We start from the raw sequence: 6,388 nt of genomic DNA, 5'->3' as shown, positions 1-6,388 counted from the left end.
TAATCCACCCGTCCAATGTGAGAAATGAACCTCGTGCGAACTCATATGCTCACCTTGACAATAGCATCACCACTGGCTAGGCAATTTTTTAGTTTACTCACCAGGCCAATATATATATATATATATATATATAATTTATCACTAGCCAGTGAGAACCAGAAGTGGCTTCTGCTTATGATTAAAATACAAATACTCCACTATTTTAACAGGAAAATACACATGCATCTCTTTGCATGTGTGAGATAAACATTAAGCGCTCTCTGCTAAGCATCAGCTACCCTCACACCACAACACTACATTCATCAATTAAATAATTAAATTAAAAAACTAAAAAAAAAAGAAAAAAAATCTCAACAAAAAAAAAAAAAAAAAATCTTAATTTGTGTTCAGAAGATGAACAAAGGTCTTACAGTTTTGGAACGTCATGGGGGTGAGTAATTAATAACAGAATTGTCATTTTTGATTGAATGGTCCCTTTAATACTATTGGAATGTCAAATTGTGACCTGAATTTAGAGTTTGTTACATCCAAGGACCTATTTGTTTCTCTCTCTTTATTTCCTGTATGAAAGAAGTAATGGCTGCCAGCTGACTTCAGTGATTGGTTGTCTACTGTGATTGGAGGATTTTAAGATTGTTGTTTGGATTTATCTTCAGCCCTATTGTGTTAACACTATTATTGCTATTACTTTTTAAAAGTAATGCATTACAATATTGCATTTCTCCCTAAAAAAGTAACTAATTACATTACTTAGTTACTTTTTATGGAAAGTAATGTGTTACGTTACTTTTGCATTACTTTCACGTTACTTTTTAAATATGAGCTGGGCTTAATTGTTTTTAATATAAAAAGTTATATTAATAGCAAATATAAAAGCATGGATCCGTTATACTGAGGTAAATTTGATATTTTCTTTACTGTTTTCATTCACTTAAAACAACTGACTACGCTTACAAAGATTCTTGGCAAGACAACCATTGGTATTCACCTGCTGTCTGAGAAGTCTACAGCTATTTGTTTGTGCACTTCACATGTGTGTGCGCATGATGCGCATAGAAACGCTTTACCGACTCTGCTCTAACTGTGTCTAAAAGCAGTGGGAGTCAGATTGCCCCCTAGTGGATGGCTAAAGATTTGCTAACTGGGAATGTCTCTGAATTAACTGATGCTCGCGCCCCCCTTGACAGGTGCCGGTGCCCCCCTGCTGGGCACACACAACAGGGACAGGAGATCAGATATTTTCTTGTAAATTAAGAAGTAATGTGTTACTTTACTAGTTACTAAGAGTTACTAAGAGTTACCCCCAACACTGAAAGTAATCTGAAGAGAGGTGGGTGCAAATTACTAAGAGTTACCCCCAACACTGAATAAGTGTATATGACAAGTATTACTTTTTGGTTTGTAAGAGAGGTGGGTGCCATTTCCTTTTGAACTTGTTTTCTCCTCTTTAAACTAGTTAGGGTGTGCTGACTTTATATTTCAATTTGTGATGACTTTTATTTTTATATTCTTTTTGGTCTGTGAATTGGCGTCCTGTTTTAAGAGGAAGTCCATTTTATCTTTCACAGCCCACTGATATGTAATGTCTAAGTAATTGTTCGATCGTGATGTGAGCTTGTAACTAGTATGACGAAGTGAAGTGTCCTGAACCAGTGAAGCTTTCAACATGTTACAGTACGTGGTAGCAGGAAGGTGCACGAAGAAGGATGATGAATCAAAGGAGTTTCTTTAATTCAATTCAAGTTTATTTGTATAGCGCTTTTTACGATACAAATCATTGCAAAGCAACTTTACAGAAAATTAAGTTTCTACAATATTTAGTAAGCATAAACACCATATATCATATATCAGCCTAACGTTAATTCAGGCCAAAGAACATAAATAAACATAAACCTAAATTAGAAAAGGAAACAAACCAAAAAACAAGATAAATAAAAAAACACAGGTGGAAACTAAATTAACTAATCAGGGTAACTCAGGAAAACTAGGTCACAGGTGAACTGAACACAATGAAAATCAGAACAAAAACTAAACATAACCCTGACACAACACAATTGTATCCGGAAAAAAAGGTTCATTACTCGAAGCCTTTGAACACTGTTTATGTTGTGGCCATCTAGTGATCATAAAAATGAATAACACCTTCCAAATTGCTGTGTTCCATTACAGCCACCGGTTTCACATCTGGTTCTACAACTGATTCTATGTTTTATTTTATTGTATATAAACAATTCTAATGCATTATAAAGTATTTCAATGAAGGTAAGGGAACGGCGCTGAGGTTCACATCGTTTCAACCAGATACTGAAGCAGTCACGTGGTTTTCAGGCAAACGAAGCTACAAGTGTCATAAATCACGTGCTTTTGACAAAACAAATCAAGCTCCCATACACTGCTTTGATGTGAAATGTGTGGGGTTTTTTATATAAGCTTCAGGCCTTCTGTGTTGAGCGTAACATCACTACTTGTAACTTTTATTTGTATTATGAGTATGTTATATTTGTGTAAAATTATGTTAGTATAGTACCCAGTTAGTATAGTCTTCTCATTTCCAAAGTGTTTATCTGTGTTGATATGCATTATTGGTTATTTTGCTTTGTGAATGTTCATTTATTTGAAGTTGATTTTCCTATTTTTAATTTTTTTTTTTTTTTTTTTATTTTTTTTTTTTTTTTTTTTTGTAGTTTCACATTAATTTCATGATTAAAATTAAAATATAAAAAAGAGTCTTCGTCTTTGTGGAGTTTACAGTGAAAGTGTTTAGCTGCTGGATTATTGTAAAACATCCAGTGACATAGTATAGTGTTTTTTATTTATATAATATATATTTTTTTTTCTTTTAACACTTTGGTTTTTCTTTTAACTGTTTGGAGTGCTTATGTTTGTGAATGCTATCTGGATATGAATGTAAGCATCTTTCAGGTCCATTGATAAAAACCAGTCTCATGGGCAAACTTTGCTTTAAAATTCAGCATCCTTAAAAGCAGAATGATCTGGGCAGACTCACCCATGGTGCAGAGGAGTTTGGCCTGGAAACCTGGAGGGCCACCATCATATGGAGATGAATGGTATGGCTGAAATGGCATAGTTTCCCCCCTGAACGTGAGAGACCATTTCGAAAGGGAACTACGGTTTTGGGAAACGGTCGTCACGACACCGTTCATTTCCCTAATGATGCATCGTACTACGGTTAAGCAGCAATCCTTGCCATTGTACAGGAACAGAAAAAGAGAAGCAAATAAGAATAGTGGTGGTACCAATCCTGTTCCTCCTCTGACTGCAGAGGAAGAGAAAGTTTTGGTCATCCTAAGGGATGACCCTTTGGAAGGGATCACCTTTACTGTTAGAGCTTTTGAAGAACATGCAGAAACTCCCCAGAACTTCAGCAGGACAATCAAAGTTCCACAACATTGCCAGCATACCTAGAATGATTGGCATTATTGATGGCAATCGCAGTATCAAGCCCTGTGGTAAATGAGCCCTCGTGCATCTGGAGGAAGGTTTATTTAGTCATTAATGTACAAGCAGTGTGTGATCACCTGGGGATATTCACCGATATTGTGACAAAATGGCCTGGAAGCACACATGACTCTTTTGTGTTGGCCAGTTTTTCTTAGTTGGCCAGGTGATTTTTCATTTTTGGTTTCATAAATCACACACAAACAAAATACATATTAAGAAATTACAAAAAAACACACAAAGTGCTACACACACACACATACATATTAAGATATTTTTAAACAACAGTTTCTCAAACCATTGTATGATGTTTGATATAATTAACACTCAAGGTCAAGTTTATTTATATAGCACCTTAAAAGCAACGTGTGCTGACCAAGGTGCTGCACAGCCAAAACATAAAAATATCAACCAACAAATAAAAGCATTATTAAAACATAAAATTTAAGGTCCTTAAAACCTAACTGTATAAAAAGAGAAAGAAAACAGGAAAAGAGAAAATAATAAAAGTTTTAAAAGTAGATAAAGTAGGGGGTGAACTGATGGATAAAGGTAGAGTTCCAGAGTGCATGCAGGACCAAGAACTGAAAAAGCCATGTCACTTTTAGATTTTAAATAAGATACTGGAACAATAAATAACTGGGAGGAGGATCTAAGCATTCTCACAGGTGTAGTGGACAGAGCATTCCAGGATCCAGTTTATAGTGGGAGCCCTCTCTGACTATTATAGTGGACAAAGGTTTGCTACATTTTGATTGGATCTTGGTGGACTAACATAAGCAAAGAAGATGCCAGGACAACAGCTCAGGTTTTGGCCCAACAGCCAGACACCTCTTTGAGGGCAAGATGAAGACCTTTAGTACAAAGCCCAGGAAGGACAGGACTTCCTATTGGTCAAAATGCAGTTTCTGCCCTTCACCCACCAACAGACTGATTTCTCAGGTTTTGGCCTGTAATCGCCATAAAGATTCCTGAGGACCTCTGGATGCAGCAGCAGTGGTGAAACAAGAAGAGATCATAGAGTTCCAACCAAATCCATTTACAGCTATGTTCTTAAACTGATGCAAACTACAACACACACATCTTATACTTATTCAGAGAAATAAGTATTCTCAGTGACAGTGATGTGTAGTGCAACATATTTCATAAACTCAGCTGTTAATTGACAAATGTATGCATGCATTGAAGTTCAATGTTTTTCCATCATATTTGGGCTTAATGTGTTTATAACATTGCCAAATGTATTCTGGTTGTGGCTTGGTAAGTGAATAATGCATTGGCAAAGCTTTAGTAACAATTTTCTAAATGTGGATTTGGACTATGCAAATAAATTCCACAGGAGGAAAGAAGTGAGTGGTTCCACTCTGATGGAAACAGCCAATCACAGCCTGGAAATCCTCATCAGAAAGAGATGAAGGTATGTCCTCAGTCAGAGACGCTAATAGAGCAAGTTCTGAGTCTTGTCTTCCAGGCAAGTCCCTGACTCCTAGAGAGTCTCCAACAGATAAAAAAAATTCTGAGCCTCCAGTTTGCGAGGAAAAAGATAATCTACGTTCAGACTTTATTCAGAGTATTCTTCAGCCAGACAACCACATATGCAGCATGTCCTGACTCCTAGAGAGTCTCTAGCCCTGAGAGGCCGAAGACACACAGACATCTGCAACAAGGTTAAGCTCGGGCGACAAACCTTCACTCCAAAGCACCTTTGCTTGCGTGTTCCAGGCTAAGGACCTTCTGCACCTACTCCAGGACCACATCTGCATGTTCCAGATTTTAGGACCCTTTGGTGCTCCAGAAGATCAGCATCCTCCAGTCCTTCCTGTTCATGGCTGTCAAAATGGATTCCTGCTTCTTTCCCCCCTGCATTGTTACCAGCACAACCAGTGGATGAAGTCATCGGCACCGGACTGCTCACTCGACCACAGAGAACATAAATATCACTTATCCAAACCTCTTCCAGAGACCTTGGCATTTGTTAGATATTATCAGTATATTAATCAAATTATAAATGTGCCCTGAATTTAGAGTGTAGTACATCCAGAGACGTATTTGTTTCTTTCTTTAGTTCCCATAAGCAGGAAATAATGGCTGCCAGCTGACTTCAATGATTGGTTGTCTACTGTGATTGAAGGAATTTAAGACTTGTTGTTTGGGTTTCTCTTCAGTGCTATTGTGTTAACACTATTATTGTAATAAGTGTTTATGTCAAGAAGTACGTTCTGGTTTGTAAGCTACTACTTGTTTGTATATTGTTCTTAATTTATATTGTTAATTCTTTGGGAATGGGTAAGTAGAGAGGTGGATGCCATTTACTCATTTTCTCCTGTTTAAGCTAGTTGAAGAGTTAATGTATGTTGTTGTCTTTTAATAGTTTAGTTAGTTTTTCTCTCTTGAAGTTGAAGTTCCATTAAAAATTAATCACATCAAACTCTTCACCAAATCTTTATTTAAAAACTAAATTTCCAAAATTACAGAGCAATTTCCTCTGTGAGGGTCATTTCAAGGGTGCAACAGAAACAACGGGCTATGAGATCTAGCATTTGTGTTGCTAATTATTTTGTTTAGGGTAATTATTCATTCATTCATTCATGTTTATTTGTATAGTGCTTTTCACAATACAAATCATTGCAAAGCAACTTAAGAAAATAAATAGTTTCTACAATATATTTAGTAGAAGCTTATCAGTGGTGACTGTCAGTTAATGCACATATGGCAGAAATGAATGGAAAAATCAATTAAAGACGTAATCAAACAGATGATGAACACTATTAACAGCAATTATTATATGTTGCAATCAAACTTGGTAGTTCTGTATGTTGTTTCAGGTTTCTGAGGTCCTCTGAGGATATTATGTTTACAGCCGTGTATTTAAATGAATAATTCACTCAAAAAGCAAAATTTGCTTAATATTTACTCACCCTCGGGCCAT

Source organism: Cyprinus carpio, chromosome A22, assembly GCF_018340385.1.
Source record: "Cyprinus carpio isolate SPL01 chromosome A22, ASM1834038v1, whole genome shotgun sequence".
NCBI classification, from domain to species: domain Eukaryota; kingdom Metazoa; phylum Chordata; class Actinopteri; order Cypriniformes; family Cyprinidae; genus Cyprinus; species Cyprinus carpio.
This window is presented reverse-complemented; position numbering follows the sequence as displayed.